The sequence below is a fragment of the Bubalus bubalis genome, chromosome 1 (assembly GCF_019923935.1).
Source record: "Bubalus bubalis isolate 160015118507 breed Murrah chromosome 1, NDDB_SH_1, whole genome shotgun sequence".
NCBI classification, from domain to species: Eukaryota; Metazoa; Chordata; class Mammalia; order Artiodactyla; family Bovidae; genus Bubalus; species Bubalus bubalis.
The window spans coordinates 97,810,220-97,826,353 of NC_059157.1; positions in this window are offsets into that span (position 1 = coordinate 97,810,220).

The following is a 16,134-nucleotide window of genomic DNA, read 5'->3' on the forward strand; positions in this document are numbered from 1 at the left end:
TTTTGTTGACCATGATGGCTACTCCATTTCTTCTGAGGGATTCCTGCCCGCAGTAGTAGATATAATGGTCATCTGAGTTCAATTCACCCATTCCAGTCCATTTGAGTTCGCTGATTCCTAGAATGTTGACATTCACTCTTGCCATCTCTTGTTTGACCACTTCCAATTTGCCTTGATTCATGGACCTGACATTCCAGGTTCCTATGCAATATTGCTCTTTACAGCATCGGACCTTGCTTCTATCACCAGTCACATCCACAGCTGGGTATTGTTTTTGCTTTGGATCCATCTCTTCATTCTTTCTGGGGTTATTTCTCCACTGATCTCCAGTAGCATATTGGGCACCTACCGACCTGGGGAGTTCCTCTTTCAGTATCCTATCATTTTGCCTTTTCATACTGTTCATGGGGTTCTCAAGGCAAGAATACTGAAGTGGTTTGCCATTCTCTTCTCCAGTAGACCACATTCTGTCAGCCCTCTCCACCATGACTTGCCCATCTTGGGTGGCCCTACGGGCATGGCTTAGTTTCATTGAGTTAGACAAGGCTGTGGTCCTAGTGTGATTAGATTGACTAGTTTCCTGTGAGTATGGTTTCAGTGTGTCTGCCCTCTGATGCCCTCTTGCAACACCTACCATCTTACTTGGGTTCCTCTTAATCCCACCACATGGGCCCCACCCTCATGAACTCATCGAAATCTGATTACTTCCCAAAGTCTATACCTCCAAATATTGTCACACTGGGGTTTAGAGCTCCAGTACATGATTTTCAGGCGAGAGAGACACAATACTAGCTGTCGATAGTAACAGCTACCTCATTATCTTCTAGGGGTCATAGACCCTACCTATGGCATCTCACTCTACATATGAAAAGTAGCATGAAAATGATGACTTAACCCATCAAATTTAGACCTTTGTGACTTATGGATTGGGTATATTAGCTGTTTCAAATGGCTTTGGCATATACCTGCCTTCCTGTTCTTGATCTTGAATTTGGAATTAATGTTAAAGTGGCTTGATCAAAAGAAAATTACTATTTTTCTATTCTATAATTGATCTTCACAATGAGCTAGATGCCAATTCCTGTTCATATCTCGTTTAGTGCTTCGGCATATGCAGAAGTGCTCACATGAATCTAGGAAATGAAAGCAGATGCCACATGAAGCTTAGACTGGAAGATCAGGCCTTCTGGACACATGGTCTCTGATTATTGAAAACTGACTGATTGAAAGGGTTCCCTACATCAAAGCATTCTACTAATTTTTATAACATCCACACTTTTCTTTTGTTTTTACCTACCTCACTGCTCAAGCTTTGGTTTCATAAAAAGCAATACATTTAAAACTTTCCAGTGTTTCTCTGGTAACATGCTACCTTCTTGCAAGTACCATTAATAGTTTCTTTTCTTAGGAGGATAAGAACAAAAACAGGTCAGTTATGGGATCCTATGCCAGAGGTGACTGGTGCTAATCCCACTTCCACTGCTTTTGTTTGAGTATCTTTGTCTGCAGAATATTGCAAAAATTAAATAAAATAATGTACCTAGAGCACTTATCATGGTGTCACGTACAATGAGTGTAAGTTGATTTTATTATTTTCATTCTCCTATGGGACAAAGTTATTATTTTTCCTTTGTATGACATAAGAGCAGGCAGATGAAGGAACATTTGTTGAATGAAGATTATCTAGACCAGTGGTTAGCAGAATTTTGGATTTTAAGGCCCATTAAAACATTTAAAAGGAAATTGGAATTGATATGGAGCTGATTACTTTTTATTTTTCTAAGCTAAGGCATGGGAAAATTAATTTCCAGCTACCAGCAACAATGTGATGCTACAAACAAAGGGAGTTCTATTACAGATAAAATCTGTAATTAAAAAGGAACAAATTTAACTTATGGAAAAACATGATATATTATTCATTTTTCTCATTTTGCTGAGGAATGGTGTTCTCATAGTGGTCCGGCATGGGGACAGGGACCAGCATTTAGAAATAATCCAGCTCAAACCTTTGTCTTCATAAACCATCTGAGCCAAGCGATTGTCACTCCTAATTTTAGGGATGAAGATTTCACAATCCTCTTGGCATCTTGTTCTAAAGTTTAATCATGCTTAAGTTGTATCTGAGCCACCAGAGGATTGAGTCAAACCAGTATGGGGGGAAAAGAAAAACAGCCTGACCTGCCTACCTTCTGGGCAGGCTGTGCCTTCTGGAGTGTTTAAATTTGTAATCAAATCTCCTCATGGTCATTCAGATTTGAAGATGAGCCCTACACAGAGCAAGCACTCCTCAAATTGAAAAACAGTATGAGCACCAAGTAACTCTCAAGAAAGGCCCTTTTTCTTCCTCTTTTCTCTAGGGACATACAAATATTCTGTAAGCATTGGAATCAATATAATACATCCTTCTTTTAAGTCATGTGATCCTCACTCAGAGCAAATATGAAATAAACACCAACTCATTGCCTTGGCCTGGGGACCCAAGCAGCCATTGGAGTCATTGGATATATTCTACTCTACTTTTCATCCAAATTTCTGAGCTTCATCAAAAGCCTTTTCATAGTTATAGTAGGTCTAAGAAAAAGGCAAATCAGACTCTCTCTACCTGACATTTGTAGAAATTAATGCAAGAATCTGAAGTCTGTGGCTATTTAGAAAATGTTCAGTAATCTTGCCAGAGGGCCTCGATTCTGCTTGGGGAACTGTCAGGTAAGGTAGGAAGATTGATTTTATTTGTTAAGATGATAAATTTATGCTACAAATAAGCTAGGACTTATTTGTGAGCACTAAGCACAATGGGATTGGCTTCCTTTCAAAATAGAATTACAGACTGAAAATCTACCACTTTTTGTTTAAGTTGGGTCTGCACATGACAGCTAGTTGTCAATATACTTCAGTATTTGCATCTATTTGGGGTCTACATATACCTGTTTAGAAGTTTAGGCAGAATATAAATTTAATTTGAAATAAACTTAGGAGACAAAAGATTTATTTGCTTCAAAACTGTTTCAAGTAGAACAAACACATATTTTGAAAGAAAGGTTGGGATAAGAGTTCCTACAGTCTGTATATTTTTTATCATGTTTTACAATTATCTTGTCTTCAGTTCTTACCTAAGGTAGCATCTTTTCTGTATCTTCAAATCAGGACAAATGATCTAATAACAGGACAGAATATTTGGAATTTTTATTATCCTTGAAAACTTCTAGATATAAGGCCACTGAATCCAAATATGAGCAGAAAATGACCTCATAAAATATCAAACTGTAGCCTTGATTACCAGCATACTAATTTATATAGTTCTGTTTATTTTAACTTGCCTTAAGATGAATCAAAGGAGTTTTTATATACACAGACTCATACACATTCACGCCATGAACTAGAGAATTTCCAAAAACATACTTCCTTTGTTAATAAATGTTACTGCTGCATTATACATTTTTCTAGTTCTGAATCAATAAAGAAAGATTTATGTTAAAAAAAAAAAGTGCCCTGAAGAACTAGGTAGACAGCTGAAAACAGGAAATTTGTCAGCTTTATTCGGTACACACCATTTTAAATGAAAGCATCATTCCTCAGAGAGGAGTACGCTTCAGGGAAGCTGGAAACACATCATTCCACAGGGGAATTCTCTTCGCCCAGGTGACCCTTTGCAAAGACTCTGAAAACTGAAATTGTATAGTAAATGCAGAGTCTCTCTGCAACACGTGGGTATTTTGAGTAAAAGTCTAATTGTACCCTTTGCCTTCCTCCCTCAAACAAAAACCAAATGAACCTCACAACAGAAAAGGGTCTAATGCTACAAGAATTCACTCAATAAACCTCTTGCCAAAAGGAAGATACATCACTGTTAAAAACAGAAATAGAGCTGGGTCTAGTGTGCTTTCACAATCCACTGCCCTTGCTTTTAGCAAATGCAGGAAACCATGACATTACTAGGCCCATATACTATCAAGGGATTACCTTTTGAATACAAAGCACAGCCCAGACTGCATGAAGGACGTTGGAGAAGGCCAGAGACACTGAGCCGGAGAAGGCAATGGCATCCCACTCCAGTACTCTTGCCTGGAAAATCCCATGGACAGAGGAGCCTGATGGGCTGCAGTCCATGGGGTCGCTAAGAGTCGGACATGACTGAGCGACTTCACTTTCACTTTTCACTTTCATGCACTGGAGAAGGAAATGGCAACCCACTCCAGTGTTCTTGCCTGGAGAATCCCAGGGACGGGGGAGCCTGATGGGCTGCCGTCTATGGGGTCGCACAGAGTCGGACACGACTGAAGCGACTTAGCAGCAGCAGCAGAGACACTGAGCAGGGAGCAGGGTAGTAACGTTGAAGGGAAGCATTTATTGGAGCCATTGGAAAGAAAGGCCATGTAGGGATAACGCTTTCTGGGAAATGTTTCAATTATAATCCTCCAAGGTCCAACTATCCATGTGCGTATGGACCACGTCTCCACAATGCTGCCAGTCTTTGCTAATGTATTACAGCATTAGTGCTATTTATAATCAACAGAATTACTAGCGTTGTAATCATGGAAGTTTCCTGATAGTAATTATGACAGAATAAATAGCAGTCAGAATGCCTTGCCTCGGTTATTGATGTTGATGGCAAACACGGCCAAGGGAAGCTTTTTATTTTTTTCTTTTTCTTTTTAAGGAAACCATTCAAGAGGGCGGAACCTGCAAGTGTTTGCCAAGAGAAAGATTTTACATACCCTTTTAAAATAGACTTCATGAGGAGCTGAGATTTCACAATGCAGATGGGGGGAAAAGAAGGCGGGGAGTGTACATTAGAATCTGGTATGCTGGGTACTACTCGCCTTCAAAAGTCAAATAGAACTTCTCTCTGTCCCAAAAATACAAAAGTAAAATAAAATAGACTTCCTGAAAGATGTCAGAAAGGTGCATTGCCTCTTTAAATGATGTATGAATAGTTCATTTATTTTTAAAAATAATCACATATGTGTTTATATAAATTATACATGCAAACATATGCTCAGCAGTTCTCCTCATGGAAAGGCTGTTGCTTTTCCAATTTGGCGCTGACACTGTCTTTCCATGGTCCTCTCTCTAGCGACAGGATTCTGCTGTCCCCCCCGTGTAAGTGCCTGCATATAGAGCTCCTTCTGCACGACGCCAAGCAGTTACTTTTATACTTTTCTTACCACTGATGCTGGGTAAGAAATAAAATCCAGAGACTTCACTACCTATAATTAAGACTTTTGCTGCCACCATGATATAAAGATTGGGAAACAGATATTTTATCTTGTGGTTGGTTTTATTTCCTTGTGGCTTAAATTATGAGTGAATGTTTTTCTTATTTCTTACTTTCCCCATAAGTAGTCTTTTCAGCAGCAAAATTACTACTCATTCTTAATAACTACCAAGCAATAAAGTGAGATGTCTGTTTGGGAGACAGTGGGTGTGCATTCCAATTATTCCATTCATCATGATTTTAGGGTAGCATAAGGCAGGGATTTGCAGGGCCTCCAGGGAGGGTGGCTTAAAAGACTTCAGGAAGTTAGTATCAATGCTTCACTTCTTGATGGAAGAGTCGGCTTCATGATAGCTCTGGGATTGAATAGGCACAGGCAAATAAAATCAATTCCCTCACACTTAGGAGCCCCATTACACAGAGCACTAGTTTGAACTTGGGTTTAAAAGTTCTTGCCATTTGATTCAGTAGTGTACATTTCTAGGAATTTATCCTAAGGATAAGTCAATGGCCAAGATGTACATTTAAGGACATTTTATGTGTCACTGTTTATCATAGTCTCTATTTTGATTCCGAGCCCGAGAGCAGGACTTACCTGGATACAGGTAGTTTATTTCCAAGATGATCCTAAAAGCAGGAGAGAGAGAGTAGGAAAGAAGGAAAAACAAATATAATGCTTTTAGGTTCCTGGGGCTAGACTCCACTCTACCTTCTTGAAGCTGAAAATGTTAGTCTCTCAGTGGTGCCCAACTCTGCGACCCATGGACTGTATCCTGCCATGGACTGTATCCTGCCTGTCCATGGAATTCTCCCTGCAAGAATCCTGGAGTAGGTTCCCATTTCCTTCTCCAGGGGCTCTTCCTAACCTAGGGATTGAATTCTGGTCTCCTGCATTGTACCCTCATTGGCCTCTGGAATTTTCCTCTTTTGAAGGATAGGCACTTGGAGCATTTATTCACCAGCTCAGTTCTCCACTGGCTGAAGGGTGCCTGGGGGCAGGGGCACAGTGCCCTCTCCTCTGCTTCTGGGCTCCTTCAGCACTGGAAAGCCCATGCTGCCTTGGGCTTGGCTATCAGCTGCCAGTGAGTCTGCGCTCCCCTGACACTTCACCACTGCGGTTGTGGCTGAAACCAGAGGTAGGCCATCAAGGAACACGACCCTGGGAACCAGAGACATCACTACAGCCCAAAGTGTAAACACCCAAGTGCCCATGTAATTAGAGGCTGTTTAAACAAATTGTCGTAGATTCATACAATGGAATATTTTTTAATGATGTCCGTGCTTATTTACAGATGTAAAGAGATGTTTGGCAACAAAAAAGTGAGTTACCCAGTGGTATATACACTATGCATTTCTTTTTTTTTTTTTTTTTTAAGAAAACTGTTAAGTATACACATGTTAAACCAGGTTGTGGGACATGGAATGGACACAAAATTGTTTCATGCAAATTACTCCAAAAGGGACGAAATTTAATGTTAGAGACTGGACACTCTCACACCCAGGGTGCAACACGAAGCAGCCCAGCACGCAGACAAACTGTGGGGAGTGCCAGTGAGCCCACAGCAGCTGCCACGCCTGGTCCCGCTGCCGTGGGATCCTAGGAGTCGACCGCTTGGCCCCTGTTGTTTGTGCCATTTTCCTTTCCTGCATTCTAATTGCAGCTGCACAGCAGTGATAAGGCAGAGGCCAGCAGTCTATTTGAAGGCATAAAAGAAAAAAAATACTTCGTCCTTCGTACAAAGTTTGTGGCTAGTCACAGGTGGTTCAATAGTTCTAAAGATCTTGTCTTTTTCTGTAAAAAAAAAAATCATTTTAAAAGGGAATGGTAACACTGCCGGTGCTGATACAAAAGTAGTGGAAGCAAATCTAAAGCATTTCAGTGTTTACGAAACGTGATTTACTCCAGACCTTTGAAAACTACATGATTGCATAAATTGAAAGCGGTCTATATTTCCTAGGAAAAGTGGTTTTCTCTGCACAGTGGAATTTCAAATTACATTCCTTTGTTGGCTTTTTCCCCTTAATATTATCTCCAAAAACTGTGTTAGTTGGTAACAAAGCATGGTGATGAAGGGGACAGGGAGGAAAGACATAGCATCCTCTTCATCACTTGCAGTTTTTGTGGGAAATGGCCATTAAGAAACACACACAGGCAATTTCAGAACATCTTTATAGGTATCTGCTGCGAGGAGCAGGCTGAAGCTGTCAGAGCCTTCCAAATAAGACAGGGACGGTATCAATTTCAACTCTCTCTGGGTCAAAAAATGAGGAGGGTGATTATAGAGATTATGGCCAAAGTTTCCCGTCCCCCACAGCCCCCGATCTTTGCAGTGTGGCCACCTGAAAAGGTCATCCTACTAAGGATGAGATCTCATCTGCCTCCACAAGAGCACAAAACCAGCTTTCTGAATTCACAGAAGAGCACAACCAGATAGCCCGGAACGTGGCTACAAGCAAACTTTCTGGAGAGACTTTCTCGGCTCCTTCTGACAGTGGATCAGTTAAAGTGGGCCAGCTAGCACTTCCTCAAATGCCACCAACTCTGCTTTGTCTACGATGCCAGCTGTATCCAGCTGATTCAAGGAATAGAAACCTGTTGACTAGGGGTCAACCAGCAAGAACCCCTTTTTTTTCTGTTACTTCATTGAGCTAAGTATCTTGTATCTTTAAAATAAAACACAATTATTTCCTAATTATTTATAAATGATGCTAATTTTAAAGTGCCATGTATTTTTAAAACACATACATGCCCTGGCTGAAGACAGCTATAATAAATTCTATAAATTGAAGTTAATAAATATTTAGACTTTTCAGTGCATAAAAAATGGAAGGTTGATGGGCACCCAGAAGAAAGGGGACATTATTTAAATTTCATGCATTTTAATAGAAAAAAATGGCTCAGTTGTCCTTCCTTCCTTCAAAGCAATGATTTTCAGGCTTAGATTTTTAACACCCCTGGTATCACCAATTATCCCAAGGAAGGCCACAGAATTGCTATTATCTTGTGTTGAGCTCATTGCATTCATTGATTTAATGGGTCCACCTGGACATTTTTCAAAGATAGTAATTGAAAACTCAGCCTGACAGGTTCACAGAAGTGATAGGCTGGAGTGGGTGTGTGAGGATGGAGTGGGGAGGAGGGTGAAGCTTGCTCCTTACGCCTGTGGGGTACAGTGATTGCTATCTTTCAGGTCACAGACCTGGGGCCACCCGAACACCTGAGGACATAAAACAGGTGTGTCCTTCTGACTACAGACTGGCCTCAGGGAAGGGCTTGGACTCAGGAGAGAGGCAGGAGAGTCATGTGACAAAACGATGCTGCTCACCATGTATCCAGTAAGTTCAAAAGCGATCATGGGGGACTTCTCTGGTGATCCAATGGTTAAGAATCCACACGTCCAATGCAGGGGCTGTGGGTTTGATCCCTGGTCCAGAAACTAAGATCCCACACACTGCACTGACCTGCTTTAAAAAAAAAAAGGAACCATGTTACAAAGACCTTATGTTATTTTCTCTTTTCTTCATTATCTGAAACCTCTACCCTTTTTTTTTATTTTTGGCTGGGTGGACTGTCTCAAACTCAACTTGCTGCTGCTGCTGCTAAGTCGCTTCAGTCGTGTCCGGCTCTGTGCAACCCCATAGACGGCAGCCCACCAGGCTCCCCCGTGCCTGGGATTCTCCAGGCAAGAACACTGGAGTGGGTTGCCATTTCCTTCTCCCATACATGAAAGTGAAAAGTGTAAGTGAAGTCGCTCAGTCGTGTCCAACTCTTCGCAATCCCATGGACTGCAGCCTAACAGGCTCCTCCATCCATGGGATTTTCCAGGCAAGAGTACTGGAGTGGGGTGCCATTGCCTTCTCCACAAACTCAACTTACTTGGTTCTATTTACACACACCCATGGGCTTCCCTGGTGGCTCAGAGGTTAAAGCGTCTGCTTGGAATGCGGGAGACCTGGGTTTGATCCCTGGGTCGGGAAGATCCCCTGGAGAAGGAAATAGCAACCCACTCCAGTACTCTTGCCTGGAGAATCCCATGGAGGGAGGAGCCTGGTAGGCTAAGGCTACAGTCCATGGGGTCGCAAAGAGTCGGACACAACTGAGCAACTTCACTCACTCACTCATGATTATGTTGGTAGCAGTAGTGGGATATAAGTTTGTATAAAATATTTTGTTGTATAAAATGTTAACTGAACATTCTATGTTCATGTTGGTATTTTCCACTCCTGTCTCCATCGCTTCATGTCAATCGGCAATTCTGTGCTCATTATCTTGAAGGAGGAAGAGAGGGAAGGAATCATGGGCAAAATAAACCCAAAGCCTCCAGGAATGATGGAGCCTTTGGGAAAAAGCTGAATCTGGGAAGGAGACTGTCACAAGGGATTATAAGGGAAGAAGACTCCTCCGGGCCTGGAAGGCGTTTCCCCAGCACCAGTAGGGAGACCAGCAAGTATGGACAGATGTTTCCTTCCTGTTAGTAAATAGGAACCTGAGAGACAGTCGTAGAACTGGGCGACAGATGGGCTCCCATTATTATCTGAAGACCCCAGAGAGAGAAGTTGATAAATAGAGGAAGAGGGTCCTTACACAGCCTCTCAGGAAACCCCCATATCTCCAAGGATGTGTGGACACAGCGGTGAGGGGTATAGGGTCTAAGGTGCCAGTCAGACAGAAAGAAAGGATAGGTCACTGGCAACTGGTGGGGCAACAGTGAGGATGATGCCCAGTGCTGTGGGGCACTGGAAGCCTGGCACCCCCCACCCCCATACTCACCTGTGCTCCTCCAGACCCCAGGGTTCACACTCCACTCTGAATGTAAGAGTGACCAAGGTTTTTTTACAAGGGCCAAGGTGTTTAGGCTTGAAACAAACATTGAAATTAGTAGGAGAACATCAACTATGTTTTTGTACATTTGAATTATGCAGAAGATTCATGTCCTACAGTGTTACTTATCCCTAGCCTCCTCTGTCGGTGTTAGAATGATTAAATGTACATTAATCATTTTAATGATTTGATTTTACCATGTCAAAGCATTTCCATGAACTTGTGAGAAATGGAATCTTCCCCAGAAGTGTGGGAGGTAGGCAGGAAGGGTGTTATCGCATGTCATAGATGAGGCTGCTGGAAACTGGGGTGAGAGACAAGGAATGTGTCCAGCACCTCATAGCTGATACCTATATCCTGTTCGCTGGACCAGTGCTTATCAGTCCTTTCAATCCATCCCTCCACCATCTTCCCCCCCGACCCACCCACCACTTTTTGTACCCATTCCCTATGATAACCACAAAAAATTTCATGACTTCTTTAGCATGGTTAAAACAAATTAATGTGTGTATTTAAAAGAAAAGCAAAGCAGTGGGACAGAGAATTGCTTTGCTTTCAATGTCTGTCCCACTTGTCCCATTGTTCTTAAATATTATTGACTTGGTATGCTTTCAAAGACTTATACATTCTTTCCTATGTTTTTGCACAGAGTCAAATCAGGGAGTCATTCCACGATTGTTTCATCCTATGTAGAGCTGTTAGGACTATGTCAGCTGAAGACACCCAGAAGAATAAGACTAGGAGGACTTTGGAGATCACCTGTTCAACTCTCCTGCATGTACAGTAAGAAATAGAGTGATTATTCAAGATGACACAGGCACATATGCGCACATTGAGTAGCCTGGTCCATAGGAAATAAAGACTGCTTTCTTTATTCACTATAGACTTCATTGCCAGCTAGCTTGAACAAAAAAAGTATAAATTTTGATGAATTTAATTCTGTCCCCCAAACTCTATTTATAAAAAATAGCCCTCAACCTCCCCAAAGTTTTTATTTATGATTCTCTCCTTACTTTCAGATGCTTAAAAAATTTCTTCTACAGAGAAAAGGGAGTCACAAATACATTTCTTATACTGAAAATGTCGAGTTCCTGTTTGTTAAATGGTGATGTCAGTGACTACAAAATATGAATTTCTGGTTAACGATATAAACTCTACAAAGACTTGGATTCCAATATCTGTAGAGATACGAGTGATAACAAGGAAGTTGCTCTTCCTGAGTTGTTTTGAAACAGTTGTAATGACTTGTCATTATTATCAGCAAGGGCACATATGTGCACGTCTGAAAGAGAGATTGCGATTGCTGATATCTGTACTTATATTTGTCACTGTCACCAAACTCCACGCAGATATTGCCAAAAGGTCTCATTCTCATGTAAGAAATTGTGGCTGGCAACGTGAAGGACAAGGCCCGGATATTTGTTGAGCAGCTAATATGTCCAGGGATCACGCTAGGAGGAAAGTGAATGGCCTGCAAGCTTAAACATACCATGACCAACTCACACGTCATTCATCAATACATCCATTCAACACATAGTCTATAATTATGCACTGGGCTCCTGCGGATTGTTCTTGGTGCTGAGAATATAGCAGTGAACAAACCAGATAAGCTCCTTGTGCTCCTGGAGTTTGCATTCCAGAGAGGAAAGAAAAAACAATGAAAAGTAAACAAATAAATGAACAAGCTAATGACTCTCTTTCTACACTGTGCTAAGCACTTAATTACACCATATCATTTAATTATCAGAACAACCCATGTGGGTACTACTATTCATTTAATGTTACAAATGAGGAAAATGAAGGGCAGAGAGGGTAAATCACTCTACACAATCTCTCAAAGCCCCACGAGTGGCAGAGATGAAGTACAAACTCAGGAAATCTTGTTCCTGAGCTATAAAACTTTATAAAAAGCCCCTGTTAAATGTAGGACTGACCTCCCAGTTGGTAGGGGAAACAGAATGAGGATATGGTGTGATGGGTGGCATTATTATTAGATAAGCAAACTTTCAGCAGGTACACGTAGGAAGGGCAACAAATCCAGAATAAGGACGTCTGGAAAGGTTTTCTGGAGAAGTTGAAGTCAGATCTGCTTCTTGAAAAACAAATGTGAATTAACTAGGAAAGGGCGTGGAAGGGCATTGGAAGCCAAGAGTACACCTTGAACTTTAAGCATGGCCAGAGAGATGTGAGTGTCAGGACACAGGAGGCCCGAAAGAAATCAAGGGCCTTGGGTACTATGACTAGAACCAGTTTAGACTTTTCATCTAAAGATAATGGGAGCCGTTGATTGATTTTAAGACAGAGTGATAGGATACGATTTGCATTTTATTCTTTACTTTTTTCCAACAAGAAAGAAATTGTTTCTTTTTATTTTTATTGAAATATAGTTTATTTACAATGCTGTGTTAGTTTCAGTTATACAGCCAAGTGATTGTTGGAAATATATAAAAATTTATATTATTTTTTCACATTCTTCTTTCATTATAGTGTATTAAAAGATATTGAGTATATTTCCCTCTGCTGTACAGTAGGTTCTTATTGGTTATCTATTTTATATACAGTAGTGTGTATAATTTAATCCCAAACTCCTAAAATATCCCTTCTCCCTCCCACTCCTTCAGTAACCATAAGCTTGTTTTCTATGTCTGTGACTCTATTTCTATTTTGTAAATGTTCATTTGTATCATTTTTTAAGATTCCACTTATAAGCAATATCAAATGATATTTGTCTTTTTCTGGCTTATTTCACTTAATATGCTAATCTCTAGTTCCATCCATGTTGCTGCAACCATTTGCATTTTAAAATGATTCCTTTTGGGCTCCTTGTCCACAGGGAGTTTCAGTTCAGTTCAGTTCAGTTCAGTCACTCAGTCGTGTCCGACTCTTTGTGACCCCATGAACTGCAGCACGCCAGTCCTCCCTGTCCATCACCAACTCCCGGAGTTCACCCAAACCCATGTCTACTGAGTCGGTGATGCAATCCAGCCATCACATCCTCTGTTGTCCCCTTCTCCTCCTGCTCCCAATCCCTCCCAGCATCAGGGTCTTTTCCAATGAGTCAGCTCTTCGCATGAGATGGCCAAAGTATTGGAGTTTCAGCTTCAGCATCAGTCCTTACAATGAACACCCAGGACTGATCTCCTTTAGGATGGACTGGTTGGGTCTCCTTGCAGGCCAAGGGACTCTCAAGACTTTTCTCCAACACCACAGTTCAAAAACATCAATTCTTCAGTGCTCAGCTTTCTGCACAGTCCAACTCTCACATCCATACATGACCACTGGAAAAACCATAGCCTTGACTAGACGGACCTTTGTTGGCAAAATAATGTCTCTGGTTTTTAATATGCTATCTAGGTTGGTCATAACTTTCCTTCCAAGGAGTAAGTGTCTTTTAATTTTATGGCTGCAGTCACCATCTGCAGTGATTTTGGAGCCCCAAAAGATAAAGTCTGACACTGTTTCCCCATATGTTTGCCATGAAGTGATGGGACCAGATGCCATGATCTTCGTTGTCTGAATGTTGAGCTTTAAGCCAACTTTTTCACTCTCCTCTTTCACTTTCATCAAGGGGCTCTTTAGTTCTTCTTCACTTTCTGCCATAAGGGTGGTGTCATCCATATATCTGAGGTTATTGATGTTTCTCCTGGCAATCTTGACTCCAGGTTTAGTGAGAGTTAAATTCCCTTTCTCTCCTACTCTCTAATCCTGGCTTCCATGACCAACCTGGGTTGATTCTGTATTACTCACCCTAGATATCCTACCACCAGTAAAACATGCTACTTTTGATATGAAAAGACAGATCTTGAATTGGAGTGCAAGCTAAATAGAAGTATCACAGTCAGAAAATATTCTGGATCATGGATCATTTCTTTTTCTTCTCCTGCCTTCACTATGCCTGATGCAAACCTTGAAACCAGCAAAGCTAAAAGTTTTGTTAATTTCATAGGATCCTCTCAGCACTTCTCAGCTCATCATCAGTCCTAGAGAGAGTTGAAGACTTCAAATAGCTGAGACAGGGAGACTGTCCAGGTAGGAATGTGGACCAAGATCCAAAATGTTTTTCCAGTTTCTCTGTACTTAAGAAAGCAGTTTCTCAGTGTATAGGAGCTTTGAAGCCCAGTAGGATTGGATTAAAATTTCTACTATGAGGGCACAAGCTATATGGTAGCATACCAACTTTTCTTTTTAGTAAACAAAGGAGATAAGATTATATGTTCACTTTTTACTTTTTATGCATCAATGAACTCTGGAAGGATTCGTGGAAACCAACAAGCAGTGTAGGGGTTGGGAGAAAGAGAACTGAGTAGGTGGGAGATGAGGCAAGCAAAATTATTCATCTTCATGTTTACATATTTTAAAATCTTTGAATCTAGGTTTTACATTTCCAATTCAAAAGATATTTCATCTCTAAAAGGAATATAAGCATGACTACCCGTTGGACTGTGGTGATAACTGAGAGAAAGCACCTGAAATAATATTGCCCTGAAACACCAGGGTGAAAGAGACATCATCCTTGCCTTTAAGAAGGGCCATGTTGCCTGGTGTGTTTGGGTTCAATGTGTGGCTTCCCTGGTAGCTCAGCTGGTAAAGAGTCTGCCTACAATGCAGGAGACCCTGGTTCGATTCTGGGTTGGGAAGATCCCCTGGAGAAGGGAATGGCAACCTACCTCTTGCCTGGAGAATCCCCATGGGAAGAGGAGCCTGGTGGGCTACAGTCCATGAGGTTGCAGAGTTGGACACAACACGACTAAGCACACGATGATGGTAAACCTCGAGGGTACTTTCTCTTGGTCACAGTACAGAAGGCACAAGATGGTACCAGCAGAAGGCTATTGATTTGACCAGGAGACTGCCACTATACAAGACAGCAAAATGGCAGTTTTCTCTTCCAGGATGATCAGTCAGCAGGCACCCATTTTACTGTATGGTCACAAATGAATTTGTGAGCTGGAGAATATGCCATTGCTTTCAAATAGGGAAAATTTGGACATTTTCATTGAAAAGAATTTCCTGCTGCTGAACATGCCTAGAAGTATAATCTAAGATTTCCTTCCAAGTCCAGACTTTTAGGTTTGGGTAAAAATCTATTTGAGAAATATGTGGTTGAATGGCAAAGGCAAAAGTCAGAAAAATGGTTTCTCAGTGATTTAAGGCAATAGCTGAGAAATTATTCAAATTCTTCCTAAAAGATAATTAATAGCCACAATGATTCATGGATTTGAGCTTGACTTAACATTTGTTTCTAGTTTCATTTTAGCAAATATTTATGGAGGGTCCTCTATGTACCAAGGATTGTCTTAGATTCTGAATGGGCTTCTAAAGAAATACTGCATATAATCCAGTCCCTGTCCTCAACAATTTTTTTTTCCTTTTGGCAAAAATATACCAAGCAGCACGTAAAGGAGTCTTCACTTATATGTAGTAAATAAAACACCAGGGCAGGAAGAAAGCTGTGCTGGATGAGTTGTCATGGAGAAGAGGAACCTTAGAAGGATTAGGCAACCAGGATGTGAAAAGACACCAAAAGGAATTATTTTCAGTAAAAACAGTAATCTCTGTTTTTTCATGGTTAAGCAGACTCAAATGTTAATTGTGCTTTCACCAGAAAATTTAAACAGGGAGTATAAAACTGCAAACATGAGGACAACTAAATCTTCCTGCTTAACCATTTGTTCCTTAAGTCAGCTTTTTATAATGAATTGTGAGAGAAAACTGGGGGTGGGAGCTGGCTTCTGAAAATAAACTCTGTCAGGAAAAATAAACTCTCTGAGGTATGAAAATGAAATCTCCTTCTATTCATAGCCCCGGAATTGGGATGGACTGGACACAATAGGAAAAGTTCCCCAGGTGTAGGCAGATGCTTATCATGAGAGCTTAAAAGAGCTTGAAAAATTAAAATGTGTTTGGGGGGTCAGTTCAGTTCAGTTGCTCAGTCATGTCTGATTCTTTGTGACCCCATGGACTGCAGCACACCAGGCTTCTCTGTCCATCATCAGCTCCTGGAACTTGCTCAAACTCATATCCATCGAGTTGGTGATGCCATCCAACCATCTCATCCTCTGTCATCCCCTTCTCCTTCTGCCCTCAATCTTGGCCA